Below are 20,820 nucleotides of genomic sequence, written 5' to 3' on the forward strand. Positions count from 1 at the left end.
CTGTGACCAATACAAAGCTCCAAAGTTCCACCTTAAGGTTTGAATTGATAAATCTTGGCACCGAGAAAAATCCTCAAAACATTAATTTAGGATTAGGACTTTCTGTGGAAGAAATGACAACATTCATTAGACTGTTAAGGAAAAATAAACATGCCTTCGCTTGGAAATATGACGATTTAAAGACATGTGATGCATCTATCATCCAGCATACCATTCCAATGCTTGCCGAACAAAAACCAGTTCAACAAAAGCCCAGGAAAATACATCCAAACTTAGAGAGTCAAATAAAATCAGAACTCAATAAACTCTTGAAAGCTAAGATTATGTTTCCCGTTTGGCACTCAAACTGGGTCTCCAATATGGTGCCTGTTAGGAAGAAAAATGGCGATATCAGGATTTGTATAGATTTCATAAATCTGAATAAGGCAAGCCTAAAAGATAATTTCCCATTGCCTACTATGGAGCAGATACTCCATTCAGTAGCAGGCTCTGAGTTGATGTCCTTTTAGATGTTTTTTCAGGATATAACCAAGTTTTTGTCCATCCTGATGACAAACTCAAAACTACATTCAGAACAAAATGGGGAACTTATGCTTATCAGAAAATTCCTTTCGGACTTATTAATGCAGGAGCCACATTCCAAAGAGCGATGGATATAGCTTTCAAAGGATTGATCAACAAAACAGTAGTTGTCTACTTAGATGATATTACTGTATTTTCTAAGAAAAGATCCAATCATTTGCATGATTTAAATCAAATCTTTGAACACTGTAGAAGGTATGGTATTTCACTCAATCCCAAAAAATCCTTCTTCACTCTCAATCAAGGAAAGATCTTGGGATTTATTGTTTCCAAAGATGGCATTTATATTGATCCAGATAGGATTAAAGAGATCTCTGAAATCCCTTTTCCTCATAATAAAAAATCCATGTAGTCATTTTTAGGCCAAATCAATTTTGTCAAAAGATTTGTTCCAGACTTTTCTCACATCATTTTGCCACTACAAACTATGATTAAGAAAAATTCAGTGTTTAGATGGGGATCAGCAGAAAAGGAAGCATTTGATTCCATTAAACAATCAATAATCAATGCTCCCGCTTTGAACACTCCTAATTTTTCTAATCATCTCACATTGTACACTATCACATCCGATTCATCTTATGCAGCAGTACTCACTCAGATTAATGATCACAACTTGGAAGCACTGATTTCATTTTATAGTTCAAACCTGCAGGGTGCTGAATTGAATTATTCCGAAGTAGAAAAACAAGCCTTTGTTGTGTATAAAGCTGTCAAACATTACAGACCCTTCCTTTTAAAAGCCCATACAAAAGTTATAGTTCCTTTTCCTGCAGTAAGGCAACTATTAATCCAAAGGGAATTAGGTGAAAAAAGGGCAAATTGGGTTACAGCACTTCAAGAATATGACTTGGAAATCAAGCCAGTAAAGATTGTTAGAGGCCAAGGTTTTTGCAGGTTATTGGCAGGAGCATCCAACATTCAACAACCAGGTGATACAGAACATAATGAAGAAATCAACCAGATAAGTATTACTGATTTTGAATCACAATATGCATACTTGATCTTTTATTTGAAAAATGGATATGCACCTCCTAACCTGTCTTATAAAAACAAAAGGGCCATTAGATTAAAAGCAAGAAACTTCACAATCATTGATGTTGTACTTTTTAGGCAAAATTATGATTCAATTTTATTAAGATACCTAGAAAAACCTGAAGCACAAGAGGTTTGCAGGAATTACATGATGGACCAGTAGGAGAACATTTCGGAGCTGACACAACAGCCCACAAAATCATTCATTCTGGATACTATTGGCCCACCCTGTTCTGAGATGCTCATGAATATGTAAGGAAATGCCGAAGTTGTCAAACTTCTAGTGGAAGAAAAAGAAAGCCAGTTTTCCCCTTGCAACCAGTCAACATTGAACAACCATTTGAGAAATCGGGATTGGACATCATTGGAGAAATCACTCCACATTCATCCAAACAACATAAGTATATCCTTACTGCCACTGATTATTTTACTAAGTGGGTTGAAGAGATTCCTTTAAAGACAACAAATTCTGAGGCAATTATGGAATTCATAGATCAGTTCATCATTACCAGGTTTGGTGTCCCAAATGCTCATGTTTTTTATAACGCATCTTATTTCTTTGGAAATGCTATGTTTGATTTCACTATTAAAAGAGGGTTTAAATTGAAATATTCTGCCAATTACTATCCCCAGGGTAATGGTTTAGCAGAATCTACCAATAAAAATCTAGTTAAAATTATTAAGCGAACTATCGAACAGAATCATAAAAACTGGATAAAATCTTTAATATTCGCACTATGGGCTGATAGGATAACGCAGAAGGCTTCCATAGGTTCTTATCCATTCAATCTTGTATATGGGAAAGAAGCAGTGCTACCAACAAATCTTGTCCTTCCTTCTCTAGCCCTAGTTCAGTTTATTGAAGAAAGCCCTTCTTCTTCTATTCAACTTAGACATGATCAAATCTTAAAATTAGAAGAGGAAAGAGAAAGGGCCAAAATTACTCATGCAAAACATCAGAAAATTATCAAGTCATCCTTTGATTCAACTTCATCCAGTTCAAAATAGTTGCAAGTCGATGATCTAGTTCTGAAATGGGACAAAGCCCATGAGGATAAAGGGAAACACACCAAGTTCCAGAAAATGTGGCTTGGACCATTTCAAATCTGTGAGAAGATAGGCCATCGACATTAATATTACAAGATTTACCAGGTAAGAGAGATTCTCTTCCTGTTAATGGCATCATCTTAAAGAAATTCTTCAATTGAGGAGGTAACCCCTTCTCCCTTTTTTTTAGTTTAGTAGAATTTGTAGTTTGTAGGACCATTAGGAAATAAAGTCGTAAGGAATCTTCCATTGACCTTTTCTATGTTTAAAAGTTGCTCAAAGAAGTAGCGTTGGTATTTACTTTTAAATAATGGAAGCCTTAAACAAAAGGGACAACTTCTAGGAAACTAGGTATATTTGCATTCTGAAACCACATTTCAATTTTTGTGAACTCTTCTCAAGGTTTAGAAGTATTGTAAATCATTTTATGTTTTCAAATTGGTCACAAAAAAGGTTATCAATGTCAAAACAGAAACTAATCCAACTTCAGCATCTTCAACTCTTACCCTGTCATCCATTGGCTCTTAAGGAGAAAATTGTCCATCCCATTCATCAAAGTTTGTGATTACTCAGAGTGTAATTCTAAAATATTTGATATAAAAGATAAGGGGTCTTATTACAAGCCTGCTTACCATGGTCATCGAGAAATAGTTTAATTGACATTACCAACACTACATACCAAAACAGGGTAATGGCTTAGAATCATAAGACAAGGGGTCTCATCATGAGCCAGCTTGTTCGGTTAGATTACTACTAGTGAATGGCATTGTCACTCAGCTGGCCACCAAACCAGGACAATGGCTTTTTATCTTACAAAATAACAGAAAAGTAAAAAGAGATACAAAATATGAAAGCATGTTTTGAATTCATTCTTTTAATCATACTCTGAAATGGATGGGATAATGGACAATAACATGGTTAAAAGGTATCCCTGTCGAAACTATGAACGTTTGCTGGCAACAGAGGCTCTACCTATGACAAAGGAGTCAATTAAAAAGGCTGATTTGGAAAGGTTTTCTGTTTTATCATTATCAACCAATAGAGGCCAATTTAAAACTTAGAATGTATCTAATTTTAACAAGAGAAGAAATTAACAAAGATAGTTTTTATTCGGAATGCATATATATCTAGTTATATTAGAATTTTCCTCTTTGATAAGATTCCTATTTAAAGAAATTTTAAGTATTTCCGTACTTCTCAGAGACAACTGTTTCTCCCAGCGAATCTCCAATTGTTGTGCTCTACAACAACCCCCCCCATTTCATACAATTTTTATTTTTCTAAACTATAATATGAAATGGGTCCCTTTTCATTTAAATTGGTATCAACTTATCATTATTCAAAAGGTCCGAAAAGAAATAAAACATTATAAACCTTTTTGATAAATCACTTAATCGGTCTTATAATAAAGAATGAATAATCTTTTATTATTGCGATAAAGCGATCGCAAGATCGCATATCGCAATAACAAAGGATGGATGACTTGAAGACCCATTGATTTTCCCCGATGCGACAATGCACAAATGGCTATCGGATATCGGGAAGGCAAGTGATCATAACAAAAGGACCCTCTTCACTCTGATGCGATATCGCTATCAGCGATCGGGGATGTACCATGCATGTATCTAAAGCCCTCGTTTAAAACTCCTTATGCGAATTGGCAATATCGATATCGGCGATCGGGGATTCCGAAAGGACACCAATATAACAACTTAAGCATTCCCCTGATCGCCGATTGCGATAAAGCTAAACGCATATCTCAAAAAATATTGATAAGGCTGGGATATATTATGGTTATTTAGTATTAGAGGCTTTTCTCTTCCTGATAGTGATTCACTTATGCTCAACTGCTAAAACATCAAAGCCACGCTTAAATGAATCATTCGGCCAATAAACGATATGATGAGCATTTAAAGGATGGACAGGTTTAAACGACCATTTAATGAAACAGTAAGGCTAAAATCTCTTCAAAGATTGTATCCACGCCCACCTTAAATTAAATCCTCCATTGTTCATTGATTAATATATCTCGTTAATCTTTGGTTTGCACCACCAATTCTCCGCATTACGTTCATTTCCTCTCCTGTGTAGAGCTCTTCCGAAGCAGCAACTTCAAGCCAAATGGGGAAGAAATCTAAGAAAACTTTAACAGCTTCCACTTCGGCAGTTACAGGACAACATGTTGCCGATCCAGGATCAAGCAAAAAGGGACTGATACCAGACACCACATGTCTAGGACTCGGTAAAACTACTTGGCTGAGCATCTACAATCCGATTGAGGCCAAAGAGCCTGAGGTAACAACAGTGCAAGCCACAGCAGACCCGACTCGGAAGTCTGATGCTACTCTAAAGGATTTAGTGGACTCTTACCTTCATCGGATAGCAGCCCGAGTGTTATAGACATTTTTGGTCCTTACAGCTATAAGCATGAAATGTCCATAATCTAAGGGAACCAGAGTCCCTAAACATGTTGTTCCTACCCCTAGAGGAACAAGGCTAACAAACCACAACAATTCACAGAAGTTCTCCACCAGAAACTGCTCAAAAACAAGTCAATTCAGGATCAATTCAGTGGCTCCACTAGGTGTCTGCGCTGAAATTCAAAGTCAACACTGGCTTCCTGCACTGCAACGCAGGTAGAAGCACTACCAGGGTGCGCTGAGCGAGAGTTGACAAATGGCAAGTTCATTCCAAGAGGTGTCAAGACCCAGGAAGCTTCCAGAATCTTCCTCAATGACACTTGCCTCAGTGAATTCGACTATGATGAGTAAGAGGTTCCCAATCTCCAAGTGGAAGCAAGAACCTCCAAGTGGAATCAAGAACTGACAGAGGGAGAGGACACTAGTCAGATCTCAAGCTGACTCATCCTCTCTCCAAACATCTATATATGGATCTCTCCTCCAAGAGATCTAGAGGGGAATTTTGTTATTGCAAAGAATTGTTGTTGGTTTGAGACTGGAATCATTGGGTGCTTAATGCTTTGAAGGGGGTGAAGATAGGAATTCCATTTGCTGGGAAGGAGATGCTGGATTGGAGCCCTCTGGGTTGTATCTCTTCCTGAACCTTGTTATTCATCAATAAAGCTATCTTGGTTTCTCCTATATACTGGTGTATCTTTGATGTATGGTTGCATTAGTAAGTTTAGTTTATTTCTAATCCTGAACTAGTTATGAATATGAATCTATGTCTTTGTGTAGTGTTCTCTTCTTGTGATCTTGCAAAAACCTCTTGAAGCTGGGCGAGCGAGAAGGCAAGTAGCTGGGAACTCCCAAAGAGAAGAGGAACTAGATCGAGGGACAAACGGAAGACACCAGTTAGTCCATCCATCTCTCTTCATTCTTAATTCATAAAGGAAGAATACTAGAATAGCTGTCTCTGTTTGTTGCTAAGGCACTGTCACACCTTAGGTGGATAGGATCATCCTGAATAGGCATTTTTCCCCACAACAAATTGGCGACTCCGCTGGGGAGATCTGTTTAGTCATTTTATTTGTGTTTCTATCATTGTTTGTTTCATAGACTCAACAACAACAATCGAACTGCATCTGCTATTCTCAGATGCAAAGTAGACAGTTGCTGCTTTGATCCAATCACTGGATTTGTCTATAATCCGAACAATGGACTCACAAATGATTTGATGATCCTTTGTGATAGATCTTAGTACTCCCTCAAAGCATCCCTTTGATTGTACCTTGCTTGTTGCTTTGATTTGGCCTAAAACTGTAGATTAAATAGCAAACTGTGACCCAGAACCCAGTGAGAAACTCTCGTTTCTCCTTCAGCGCAGACCCTGTGAAGAGGTTCTGCATTTCAACGCAGGTCCCGTGAAGGCTACCTGCGCTGAATGTCAAAACCCCTGTGTTGAGGTTGCGCTGATCCAGTTAGGCCTTGTGCAGCTGGGGTTCTCTGCTCTGTTTTGCCTTGTTTTGATCTCTGATTTTTGCAGCCTGTAACCAGCATAGGTACCAGTCTGATAACTCCTTTTCTCTGCTTAAATTCCGCCTCCTTTTGTACAAAAAGACTGTGAGTGTTTTTATGTGTTTGTGGTGTCATTAACAGTTTTCCTTTGCAAGAGTGAAATAGTCATCTTGTAGCCCTTGATTCAGATCTGTTGATTGTGATCTTAGGAGAGAGTTCATTGGCTGTTTACAGTTGATTATACATTTACTTTTGCTCTTGGTTTGAGTTTGTCTCTTTTAAGTGTCGAAACAAGTATTCATTTCGGAAATCGTTAAGTGTTGTAATCTCTTCTACCCTCTCTGATTTCGAAAAAGTAAACTTGTTTGTATTTGTCATTTAAAAGCAAATTCAAATTTGTACAAAAAGCTTTCTTTGTAGGCATCAATGCTAAGAAAGCAGAAAACAAACACCTGCATTGTGCATTTGCATCTTGATAGTTTGCATGTTTGATTTAGGAAAAGTGCATTAGAGTGTGCTGATTGCTCTTTGAGAAAAGATGGTGTCTTTCTTTTCCCTTTGTAGCTAGGATTTTCATAAGTTGAAAAGATATAAAGCTTGCTTATCATCTTTAGACTGCATTTAGGAAGTGTATCATACATCTCGTGGTGAACCTCAAAAGGCAAACTTCTAAAAATATCAACCTAAAATAAATTGAATGAACTTAACAACGCTTTGCAACATAACACACAACATAGAGGTCTAGGCTAGAGACGTGTTCCGGCGTCGTAAAGCCTGGTGACTGTCGATCTCGTTGATGGTGGGTGATTCCTCCTGAGGGACGATAGCGCCAGTACAGATTGTGCTCCCACGTAGCATCGCGTATATATTGGGAGACCCCTATAGGCATAAAACCTTTATCCTTAGGAAGCTGTGTCGGCCGCCCTACTGATCGCAATGCACTGAACACAACATTCAGGAAGATCGACCGCCCGTACCCTAAAACGTATTCTGCGGTTTTGTGAAAAGTTTGGCACACCCTCTGCCTAGAACTCCAGAGCAGTTCCTTTTGGCCTTTTTCAGACTCTATAACAGAAAAAGTCCATTCGAGCATTTGTCACTTCAGGCTCATTAAAACATCGAAGGAGATTAGAGTCAATAGCTTTTTCTCGACTCTTTAAAATTGAAAAAGCAAGTTGTGTCTAAAACGTCGTTAAAATTTATTTTAAACAGAATAATCACCCCTATTCCTGCGTTGATCTTTAGGTTGAAAAAATGGAGCCCACCAACCAAGGAATTCCCCTTGGCGGAAATCCTAGTCCCTTGTCCTCTTGGGGAGATGTTGGTGCGCCCCATATGGCCACATTGTCGCTTCCAGGACTGACAATTGGCCTGCCGGTCTGGCTCTTTTCAACCAATGTCGTTCAGAACACCACCATTCCTGAACAGTCAAATCAACAGTTAGACCAGACCAGAGTTACCCACCAGCCTTCTACTTCATCTAATTCTTCCTCTCCTCCTTCCTCTTCGCTTGACGGAACTGGTAAAACAAAAAACCGAGTTCCTAAGGAGAAGAAGGAAAAGAAGAAGAAAGAGAAGAAGAAGAAGGAGCCAAAAGCGATTGGGGGCAAACAAGTGGCATCTGACAAAAATCCACACACAGCACTGACTAGGCCTAAATTGCCATGTGTCATATGCAAGGGAGACCACTTTCACAGAGATTGTCCCTGCATCCCATGGATACTAAGGGACTGGTCTCCCCGTTTGCACAATTCGGTGGCGTCAACCTCTGATAGCCATGTTGACAGCTCACCGTCAACTAGTGAAAGTGAAGTCACAGGATAGAGAGGGAAAACTAGATTTCCCTGCAAACTGTGTGAAGGCGACCATGCCATCCACCATTGTCCCTTCTTAGACGAGGCTAAAAGAGTTTTGGAAGATCGCCCGATTTTACGAGCGCAACTTCGTCCTGGATATCAAAAACTCTTGCCAAGTCCTTCACCAGTTGAGAACCCGGCTGGCCCGCTCAGGTGGTCAGCCGAAGCACCTATAATTGAAGATGAATCGTCTGAATCCATACCTGATGAAAGTCAAAAGGTTGAGGCGGCAGTTGACCCGGTTTTGCCTTTAGAGGCTCTATCTTCGAATGATACCATCACAGAAGAGAATAAAGACGACACCGTCCAAATTCTCTTCATCAACACAGACTCCGACGAACAAGGGGGAAATTTGCCCATTCCTTTATCGCAGGAAGGAACTTTGTTAGAGTCATACCTGGTCGTCTATTCGGTCCCACCACCAAGCAACCTAGTTGTCTCGTTCGACTGGAACCAACTAGGCAGACCCCGTTTGCCAGCAAGCATACCATTCAGAATTATCGTTCAAATATACAGAATGGTAATGGTTGGCACTATCATTGATGAGGGGGCATCTGTGAGTATCCTTTCCTCTATTGCTTGGAAAGCGCTTGGTTCGCCAGCGCTTTTGCCTGAAATGAGAAATCTATCAGGCTTCGATAAAGGAACCAGTCGACCTTTAGGGATCCTCCCCAATGTGTCGATCACATTGAAAGGGAAGACCGTTCAAATGAACGTGATGGTCGTTCAAGGACCCTTGGATTATAACCTACTCCTTGGACAAGACTATATATATTGCATGGGAGCCATCGTCTCCTCACTCTTTAGAGTAATGTGTTTTCCGCATGAAGGAAGAGTGGTCAAGCTTGTGGACCAGCTTTCATTTCCCGGATCACGCATCGCAAATAGTCATATGCCATCCCTAAATGGTCTCTTCATGCAAGAAGTGTCTCAACCCACGGTCCGTCCTCCTGATGAGCGCGAGTAATCCGGGAGGATATGACTGGAACCCAGGGGGCATGCGTCCTGGTCTGCTTCGGCAGGAAAACTTTGGGTATAGGGTAGGTTTCCGTGGGGGAATATGACTAGTCCGTACCCCATCCGTGAGTGGAAGAGGGGTTGTTCTAGAATAAGATTCTTTTGTAAAAGTTATGTGAGTTGGCGGGCATCGTCGCTCACCTTTGTCTGTTTCGGTAGACATCGCCGAGGAAGTGTTTTATTTGTAGCCGCGAATGGAGCAATCTTTGGGTAACCTGAAAGAGGTGGGCCTCTCTCGGTAAAACAATTGTTTTGCCGGACTAAAGTAGGGGTAACCTTGAAACTCTGTTTTATACCTGGGGGCATGCAAACCTTTCGGAGTGCAAGTGAGGGGCGGCTATTTATTTTTAAAATTTTTAGGTCCTCCCTTTAAACCTGTAGGTCTAACCCTTTAAACTCGTAGGATTAGTCGTTTCCGAACTTGCATAACGAAAGGATGCGGAGCAAAGCTTTGTAAGATCTAAGCTCCATAAAAAATAGCATCTTCAATGAGACATTCTTATCATATGACTGGGTTATCGAGCAGTTTTAGCACACAGTTCATGCTCGTTAAAAAATAAACGCAAGATCCGAGCAGTTTTAGCACATAGTTCATGCTCGTTAAAAAATAAACATAAGATCGAGCAAATGTTTCCACCTGCGTTTAAGCTTGTTAAAAATTGAACTATCCCAGTAAATAACCACTATGAATGTAATATTATCAGCCATTAAAGCCTTGGTCGTGTTTGCACCGTCACCTCCACTTTTCCATTGGCCGATCGTTCACCTCCATATGTTTGTTTACCCATTTTGAGGAACAGCTGCGAAGAGTGATTTCACTAGCCATCCTTGTGACACTGCTGTGATTGGAAAATTCCAACCTGTACCTGGAATCAGCTGCTAACCCGTTTTATCACTCGTTCCTCAAAAGGCGAGTCTTGTTTAAGCTCTTTTCATCTGACTCGTAAAATATGAAAAGATTGCCGAGTCCTTGGCCTTCCAGCTCGTTAAAGGGACAGGAAGTGCTATCCCTCCTCTAGATTTTAATCTTTTTGGACTTGAGGGATTATTGCACAAAAATATCGAGCGCTTGTTTTATTCGGCTCGTTAAAACTATCGAAAACTCATCCCTTCTGTATTGTTTTATACTTTTTCGGACCTAAGGGATTAGATGACGAAAAATGACTTTTGGAGTTAACTTTATGTACCTTTTCAGACTCTCTAAAAATGAAAAGGACCGAGTTATCTTTGTCGTTAGACTCGTTAAAATCATTAAATAGCGACAAACTTGTCTTTAGACGAGAACGAGTTTCACTATCGCTAGGCTCGTTAAAACATAGCGATGGGCTTGCCCGAAGGGCAGGTTATAGAATAAGCATATGTTATCCTCCTCAAGCTTGACAAAAATAAAGAGGTACTGGTCAGCAATGGTTGGGGAAAAAATGGGAGAAACTCAAGAAAACTTTGATGGTAGCAAGTCGCTCTTGAACATGACACTTTTCCTCCGTACCACAATCGAGTTGGGTTGTTTCATTCACCGGTCACATCACCATGGTCGCGCCATACCATCCATATTTGGGGTAATGCTACCGATCCATTGCATCAGTGTCGCCATATGTTCAAGAGAAGTCGTTCAGAAAAGTCAACCGTGTCCCATCCACTGCCGTACATTATCCTTCATCCTTTCATGACCGCCACCCTGAATCATATGTCACAGATCGTTTTCACCTCCATCAAAATCATTAGCTCCATTCCGTGTCATTGATGTGGGATTCATTAAGGCCCTCCTTTGACAGATCGCTTCTTGTTGACATCAGCTCATTATCCAAGAAGTTGATCTAGGAACAACCCCTTCAGTACTTTGAAGCTTGCATGCCTCAATGGCAAGTTTCTCACTTCCGGTGACAGGTATACATCAATGACTTTCGACCGAAAGATTTTGCGTGGTGTTCGACGCCAAGTCCTTTATTCACACCACGTGAATTGTACTGTAGTACCTTGAGGGTCATTATCATTATCGGTGATTCCTCTCGCGCTTGTTAACGGTTTACCTCATTGACCGGTAATCAAGCGATGCCTTTCCATGTTCGACTTCAGAACATTTCTCACATGGATCGACTTGTACTTAGAGTGAAGATCGAACGAGTTTGAAGACCCCGAATCTAGTTTCATCCATCCGAGCTGCGATATATATTCAGAAAAGAGACATTGACATGTACATCATTGCAGCAGATAATCATCCTACCCAAAGGATGATAATTTCATCAAAATTATCAGTCTACCATCAGACGATTGCCTGTTCTATGTACAAGAAAATGAATTTATAAAGCTGAGCATGGGAATGCCCGCCTCAGCTAGATCATGAAAGCAGTATGAAAAATAATGTATTGTATTGTATCTCATTACAGGTCTCCTCCCAACATTGGATGAACTTCGGATCCTCCTGATAAAGCATTTCACCCGATAAACGGCCTCATACTTTAGGGGGCAACTGTTATAGAAATTTTTGTGCCTTACAGCTATAAGCATGAAATGTCCATAATCTAAGGGATCCAAAGTCCCTAAACATGTTGTTCCTACCCCTAGAGGAACAAGGCTAACAAACCACAACAATTCACAGAAGTTCTCCACCAGAAACTGCTCAAAAACAAGTCAATTCAGGATCAATTCAGTGGCTCCACTAGCTGTCTACGCTGAAATGCAAAGTCAACACTAGCTACCTGCACTGCAACGCAGGTAGAAGCACTACCAGGGTGCGCTGAGCGAGAGTTGACAAATGGCAAGTTCATTCCAATAGGTGTCAAGACCCAGGAAGCTTCCAGAGTCTTCCTCAATGACACTTGCCTCAGTGAATTCGACTATGATGAGTAAGAGGTTCCCAATCTCCAAGTGGAAGCAAGAACCTCCAAGTGGAATCAAGAACTGACAGAGGGAGAGGACACTAGTCAAATCTCAAGCTGACTCATCCTCTCTCCAAACATCTATATATGGATCTCTCCTCCATGAGATCTAGAGGGGAATTTTGTTATTGCAAATAATTTCTGTTGGTTTGAGACTGGAATCATTGGGTGCTTAATGCTTTGAAGGGGGTGAAGATAGGAATACCATTTGCTGGGAAGGAGATGCTGGATTGGAGCCCTCTGGGTTTTATCTCTTCCTGAACCTTGTTATTCATCAATAAAGCTATCTTGGTTTCTCCTATATACTGGTGTATCTTTGATGTATGATTGCATTAGCATGTTTAATTTATTTCTAATCCTGAACTAGTTATGAATATGAATCTATGTCTTTGTGTAGTGTTCTCTTCTTGTGATCTTGCAGAAACCTCTTGAAGCTGGGCAAGCGAGAAGGCAAGTAGCTGGGAACTCCCAAAGAGAAGAGGAACTGGATCGAGGGACAAACGGAAGACACCAGTTAGTCCATCCATCTCTCTTCATTCTTAATTCATAAAGGAAGAATACTAGAATAACTGTCTCTGTTTGTTGCTAAGGCACTGTCACACCTTAGGTGGATAGGATCGTCCTGAATAGGCATTTTTTCCCACAACACCGAGAACAAATTCTCCCATATACAGATGTGGTGAGATGGGCAATTGAAGAAATCCCAATCACAAACAGGACATTTTGCACCATGGACGGGAGAGTCTTCGGCTTGTTTAAATCTGATGATTTGAGGCAAATGTACCATTTGCCTGCACCAGAGAAGAAGTACAACAAAGCATTCTTGGAGAAATTCAGAAAGGAAAATGACATTGAATCAGAACCCATATGGGATTGGAGGCAAAACCTAGCGAAACACATGCATGAGTCTTTGGGAAAGTACTCTGTCGATTCCTTGTGTTCTCCTTATTGTTATGCTGGAGTAATGATGTGTAGGTTGTGGGGGTTACATGATTCCTCAAACTTCACTATAGAGATGGTACCTTTAATGGAGGCAGCATGCAATAGTGAAATAATGGATTGCGAAAATATACTGTGTGATAAGTTAGCAACCGCGGTTCTTGAATTCAGAAACAAATCCCACGTTACTTAAAGATTCATTCCCCCATTTTACTATAGTGCCTACATCTTGGACACCTTGTGTTTTAATTTCGAATTTCTGTGCTGGGGTGGAGATGGACTCCACAAGACCCTATGCCCATTCATATATACCATCAAAAGTTATGGAAATCCCAGTATAAACACCATTTATATCACGTTTGCAATGGTTTTATGTTACCCATTCACTATGCCATTTTTGACAAACCTGCTCCTAAGATTTCCTCACTAGCGGAGATTGACTTGACAGCCATAGGGAGATGGTTCGGAGAAGAAAAATTCACCTATGTAAGAGTTTTCAGCAGCCAGGCCAAGCCTCATGTCCTCCCTTTGTATATACCCGATAAACTGTTAGCCCGAAAGGTAGCATATCAGATTACATCTGAAGGAGTTACATAGACTCTAAGGAATAAAAAGAAGAAGGTTTGGGCTTCTTTTCCTCTAAGATGTGGTGTCTAGGCTCTGCATGACTTTAAACATGCAGAGAAAGAAGCAGATAAGATTAAGGCACTAAATCTCTCCACTCTTCCTAATAGGCGATTTGATCCAAACAAAGTCGCCTACAATGCACTTGAACATGCAAAACTCACTAAATTTGACCATAAAGATGATGATTTTGATGATCTATTCTCCTTAGCTGAGTCGCTATTCCAGGTTCAATCACTAGCCATAATGAAATATCATGATGACGAGTTAGTTGAATTTAATAGACTTAGAGAACAAACGTTGCAAACTCTGCCTCTAGATCTGTTAGCAACGACCCCAATGACACAATCAAGTGAGCCTGAGCAGCAACTTACCAATGAACCTCCTGCTACATCAGAAATTGCTAGAGAAATCCAAACAAAAGAGTAGGAGGAAGTGCAGAGAAAAGAGCAGGAGGAAGTGCAGAGGAAAGAGCAAGAGGAAATACAGAGGAAAGAGCAGGAGCAGAGTAGCACAGACGTGAATGTAGATGCCCAGATTGACCCGAAATTGCTCCAGGAATGGCAGCAATTCGACTCAATCATAAGCAATCTTGAGAGCTCAAAGGAAGCCGATACATCTAAAGCGGCTGACACACAGGATACAACATCTAAAGAGGTTCCAAGTGGAACGAGCGGCCTACCCCTTTCTACAGGAATAGAGATAATTCCCAAGTATCCTTCGGATCAGATCATTTTGCAAGTGGAGGAGATACCTCCAATGGATGTATTTTACAGCCCAAAGCACAGGGCTATAGTGAAACGACAGCGGAAAAGGAGAAGGACTGATCAACTATCCCTATTCCCTGAACAAACAGTGACAACCAATGTGGTCTGGAAAGAGGAGTTTGATCCTTCTTATGACCTTACTAAATTGTCCCAATATGCTGGAGCCTATTCGGCGGCCACCATGGACAAGGCATCAAAAGTGACTAATTTGTTAAGAGAAAAGGACCAAGCAATCACCTCGCTACAGGTACAATTATCGGAGGCACAGCAGAAGGCAGAGCAACTTGAACAACAGTTGTCTAAACAGCAACAAATAAACAATCAATTGAATAAACAATTGCATGAAGAGAAACAAAGAATTGATTCAAGTGCCATTCAAAAGCAGAAGGAGCTATCGGAAGCGCTGGCAAAATTAAAATCAATGCATGAACAGATGGGGAAATCTAAAGATGAACAAATTTCTCAATTATCAGCCTAAATAGAAAAGTCCAAGAATCTTCCACAGCCTGCTGAGTTCAGAGCTGAAGCATTACAGATTAACAAAGCATTGGTAACACAGATAAGGCTGTTATGTCAACAAATCTCTCAAGAAAAACCCTTATGTGACATAATAGCATCAATAATTGATAAATCGGTTGATGCTAGAACAGACTTGGAGCAGGCCGATGAGACCTTGACCAATTTTCTTGAGTGGCAAGACACTGATGAGGGACAGGCAGCTAATTTGCCAAAAATCTTAGAATCCCATAAAGAGATACTATTTATGGAATGGTAGTCCTAGTTAATGAAGGTAGAGAGAGCAGTTTCCAGATGCAAGTTAACCACAAGTAATTTGGTTGAATTGATTAATGATACTCTCTACTTATCTAACATGATCTCTCAATGTACCCCAGGTAAATTACTATCGGCTAAAACATTGGAGCAATCATGTTATCAGGAGCTGGAGAAGAATGGGAGATTGATCGCAGGTATTAACAGTTTGACTTGGGACACCTATTGGTTGTTCCTAGTCAAACCATACAGCCAGAGAGCCGCCCTCAAGTGCCTGACAGATGCAATCGGGTGTATCATTCCCGATATACAGGATGCCACCTATGCTGCTCAACTCAATTCTCGTCTCAATCGACCTCTAGAAGTGGAACCAATGCTTGCAATATGCCAACTCAGGACGAAACACAAACAACCTAAGTGATTAATCATGCTGCCGACTGCCAGATTTCTATGAGGAAGATACTCCAAATCAAGTTGTACCAATTAAATAGGATTTTAATTTCATAGTTAGTTAGTTTTAATCAAGTATTTATAGACCCTTTCAATGCATTGGAAAGGGTCGTAAGTTTTTGTATATGACTTAAACCTAAAGTTGCACTACTGTACTTCAGGCATATTTTTTATAAAGACTGGGCCAATTATTCCAATTTTGATAACGAAGCTTTTATGTGGATGTGCACTACTGCCTTTGTTTAAAAGTATTTCTGAATCGGAAGAAGGAATTCAAATAGCGATTGATGTTGGGAATGATTTGCAGCTGATATGGTACTACTATATATGTCTGAGTTCATTCTGTTCATGTGAATTTTTGTTTGATCGATCTTGCTATTATCGGATATACGCGTGTGTTTTTAACAACATTCTTTATAATTTCCACTATTGGATGTTTACAACATGCTTTTCTTTTATCATACATGTATCGGTAATATAAAAGGATAAGTGTAACAATGTTTTGTTAATCACTTTGTTCAACTATTTGAACAAAGCAATCATTAAGTGAATAAATGTCTATGTTTATTGTGTAGAGTCATCTATATGCCTATCAATGAACAAAGATCATCAAGCGTTGCACTTAAAAGAATAGAAGCCTCCCGGGATAGAATATTTATTTATGTTTTTGTTGTTAGATTAAGTCATCCATTCATTATCATTTATTAGAAACCAATCACTCATCCATCCCCTTTTATTCATTATTGGGAAACTGGTCCCATTATATCCAGTCGGAGCCACCATCCCAAACGGAAAAGGAGTTGTATTAAGGTCTGGACCGGGTGGTTATCCCCCAATGTTGATACAATGATTTTCGGGGTATCAACACCAGGCTATCCCACGAATCTGGTAGAGAACACAACAAACTGATGCACTTATCTTCATCTGAAATTTTAATATCAATAGATAATAACTGGCTTGCCACAATATTAAATGTGTTTAGAAGCTCTGTCATCGAGTCTCCATCTTTCATCCTCGGGTTATACAACTTTTTCCATAGGAACAATTTATTCATCAGAGACATAGATTGGTTCAAAGTCCCTAACTTTTCCCACAAATCCTTCACTGAATCTTCCCCTGATACACTCAACAATGCTAAATCTCAGACACATAATCGTATTGTGCTATTTTCCTTTCGATCCAACTTCGCGCAGTCTTCATCTGACATTGTTGTTGGTTTAGTACCTAGATCTACTGCGATCAACTAATCTTTATCCACCAACATATCATCCATCTTGAGTTTCCACAACTCAAAACTCTAACCATTCAATTTCTTTCTCTCTATCTTTCTAATGCTCGCCATCTTCTTTCACCACAAGAATTGATTCCACAGATCTCCCTCTAAACAAGGTCTGCCACAAGCCTAAGAAAATACCCCTCAGTAGCAAAGGCGTCCCCTTGAAGCCAAAAGAACTCTGATACCAAATGTAGGTTTTAACCCTATACAGAAATTACTTGCATACGAATTCTAAAAAACAGAAAATAAACAATGGCGAGAGCATAAAACATAAAATAGATATACATAGATATTTTCCCTTAGAACCAAAAACTGGGACTACCAGATTGATTTTTCATTATGTTCCTTTCAATGTTACAATACATATATACATAACAAAGAATCCATAAACCCCAAACCATTAACCCTAGATTATATTATTTTTGTAGTTCCCTTTACCAGATCTACAAAATACCATAGACAGAAAACATCATGCCCAAAACCATGTGCAAAATTCATGCACAAAACCATATGTAGGTTTGCCCACCTAATGTAGGGTCCAAAAATAATTTCTAGGGTGTTGCCCCAAACCCCATATAGGGGGGCTACTACCCCCCTGTGACCCCCTGGGAGCACTTGGCGAAATGTACAGGAGGACCACGTGGGGTAGTCATGGAAAGAATATAACACCACCCAACACTGGGATTGTGCATTACGCAATCCCAGTGACCAAGCCTCAGAACTGGCTCCTGGAACTATGCAGTTGGAGCCTGGTCTTGGAAGCCTCCACGCAATTCCTAGTTGCAAGGCAGAGCCTTGAGATCTAGAAATGCATAGTGCATGCTTGGGAAGAGTTATATCTGCGCCAAGGAAGCCTAGATCTTCCCAACGACAACATGAAAATGAGAAAATATAAAAGTAGAAGTGAAAGTCAGTGTAGATCTAAGTGAATTATGATGCATGCAATCAAAATAAGTGAAGGAACCAATCATATTGAAGAAAAATGAAGCTTATGGGGAGAGTCACCACAATGGCAACCGTTAGTGGAAAAACTAGGTAGTGGATGTGACACTTGGGAAAAGCAATGAAAAACTTAAAAAAACACTTCTACAAGCTGAAAAAAATCAAAATGCCAGCGGTCGTTCAATAAAACAGGTAAAAAAAATCTCATAAGCCAAGCACAAAAAAGTGACAGAAAAAACAACAAAAGAATAGAAAAGCAAGACTTACCCAAAAAAGTTGCGACGATTGTGCTGAAGGTTCCTAGATCTCATCGAGAATGCTAGAGATCCAATATCAAATGTGAAAATGAGATTTGGTGACAACCATTAAATATATTTCATCAATTTAGGTTTTATGACACGAAGGCCAAAAATCTAGGGAAAAGCGACACATGGCGGCAATTTCCAAAAGTAACTCAAGTGCAACTATGACTGCTAAAAATAGATCCCTATTTTTTAGGGATGTTTTTTTTCTTTTTTCTTTTTCCTTTTCAGGAAAAATTTTCCATACATTCTTAAAGAGATTGCGTAGTTCTGGGGAGAACTGTGCAACTCACTAGCACATGCATTAGACAGCTATTGAGGGAAAGCTTCTGTGCAATTTCTGGGCTAAGTGGCTCAGGATGCCTCTCATGGTCTGCGTAGTTTCCCAGCTAAAGTCAGACTCCCAACTAAGTCTGCACAATTCTAGAGCTGAAGCTCACTGTTGGCTTGAACTGCACATTTCTCGAGAGCAACATTGGTTTCCCTCAAGGATTATGTAGCTCACTAAAGCAAGTCTAGAACCAGATTGCAACCAAGTCAAGAGGTCAACTTGTGGTTAGAAAACAAAGAAAGTAAGAAAACACAAGCTATAAACAAAATACATAACTAAATGAAATCACAAGTACCTTGGTCAGTGTGAGATAAGTTGCTGGGATTTTTGTAGGGAGGCTCCAAAACGAAGCATAGGAAAAATTTTGGAGGGTGTTTGTAGCTACTACAACATTGGCAACACACTGGTAGAACTCCAACTCTCTATATTTTCTTTGTCTCGTGTAAAACGAGTCTAACTCTTTCAAAAGTATTGTTTGATTCTTCGATTGTCATGGCTTCTTCACTAGGTTGAGTTAAAGATGTAATCCCTACCATTCTCTTTATCAACAACACACATACCAAGCCAATTCAACTGAGTTTTTTCGATTGGAGATGAGGGGTATATTGATGCATAAGTAATATAGACTTTCAGAGTTTTAGTTTCATCTCTAGTCTTGATTCGCTGCCAGCAGCCCTTGATAGTACCCCAACAAAGTCACCTTAGGGACACAAGCATTGTTTTACTGCCAGCGAGCCTGGAAAGTACCCCAGCAGAATTACTTGCTTTACCTCCCTGCATAGAAAGTATTTATCTTCTTTTGCCTTTATTTAATTTTTTAATTTTTTTATTTTTCAAATAACTGTGCATATGCACTTATTTATTTCACGAGGTAGAAGAGGGATCCTGACTTATTGAGAGAAGAATAGGATATCCTTTCAGAGAAGGATGTTTATATATACCTCTGACATACTTGTTAAGGTTTTCCCCCTCACCTTACTCTACTTGACTAAGTTGACAAGGTTAATTGAATATATTGATCAGAGTAGGCATTAATAGTTAAAAGTGCAAGCATTGTGATTTTAGAAAGACTCACTTTGAAAGGAACATATTTTCCATCAGGGTATCATCAACTAAACAAATTCAATATATTCATAAATAGAGGGAATAGATTGATAACCAAATGTTGATAGTTGTAAGAGTCTTGTTGTATTTCACCCTTCTTGTCACAATAAGCCAAACTAGATTTCATGGGAAATCTAGTCCTATGGGTTCATAAACAAACATACAAGCAAAGGAAAGAAGTAAAACAAAGAAAAGCCAAGTAAGAAAAAGTAAAACAAGAAAGCGAAAGAAAACACTACCCCTACTCCTAAGATAAGAAGAACATGGGCCTACTCACGTGAAGTGACATTTCCAATGCAGCCACTGATGCATTGGTTGAACCGTTTGAATGATGGCATGGTTAACGAGAAATATAATCAGGAAAACCAACAAAAAAGAAAGATAAAGCAATGAAAACCAGCATGTTCGAATTTTGAATGTGTCCACAGAAAAGAAAATATTAAAATCACTTGAAAAGCACTCTCTAGACGTATCATGGTGTTGTATCACACTGCATGCAGACAACAAGCATGTACACAATTTTGACCTTGACAAACAAGAAAACATGCAGCAAGAATAAATTTTTCTTTTTGACACAATGCTTACTACGTATGACTCCTCCAATGCATGAACGATAGGATCATGTGATTCTGGTGGAGGATATGAAATCTGTAAACTAGATTAATTTTCAATGTGAATGGGAGAGTGATGAGGAGCCTAGGGTGATTCAACAAATTTCTGATTGGAAGTGGAACTATCCTTAGGGCTAAGAGAACCTAACATAAGCATCAGCTTGGGTTGAAGTGCCTCAATAGTTTGAGAGGTTTCCATTTCATCAGAAGATAGATCATCAAAGACTGGTGGCTTAGAAAGATCAACAATAAGTGAATCAGAATCATGATCAAATGAATGAGTAAAAAGATCACGACAACCACAATAAGAAAATTTGAGATGTACATCAACATCCTCATGATCCAATGAACCATACAGAGGGGTCGATGAAAA

General features: G+C 39.6%; 1 pseudogene; it reads right to left on the minus strand.

Annotated features, from left to right (window-relative positions):
• Positions 1-20,820, minus strand: part of LOC149250935 (non-structural maintenance of chromosomes element 4 homolog A pseudogene) — a 162,244-nt pseudogene that overhangs the window by 119,167 nt on the left and 22,257 nt on the right.

This window comes from Pinus tabuliformis, chromosome 7 (assembly GCF_031772625.1).
Source record: "Pinus tabuliformis cultivar Carrire ecotype Pingquan chromosome 7, CPIR1, whole genome shotgun sequence".
NCBI lineage: Eukaryota > Viridiplantae > Streptophyta > Pinopsida > Pinales > Pinaceae > Pinus > Pinus tabuliformis.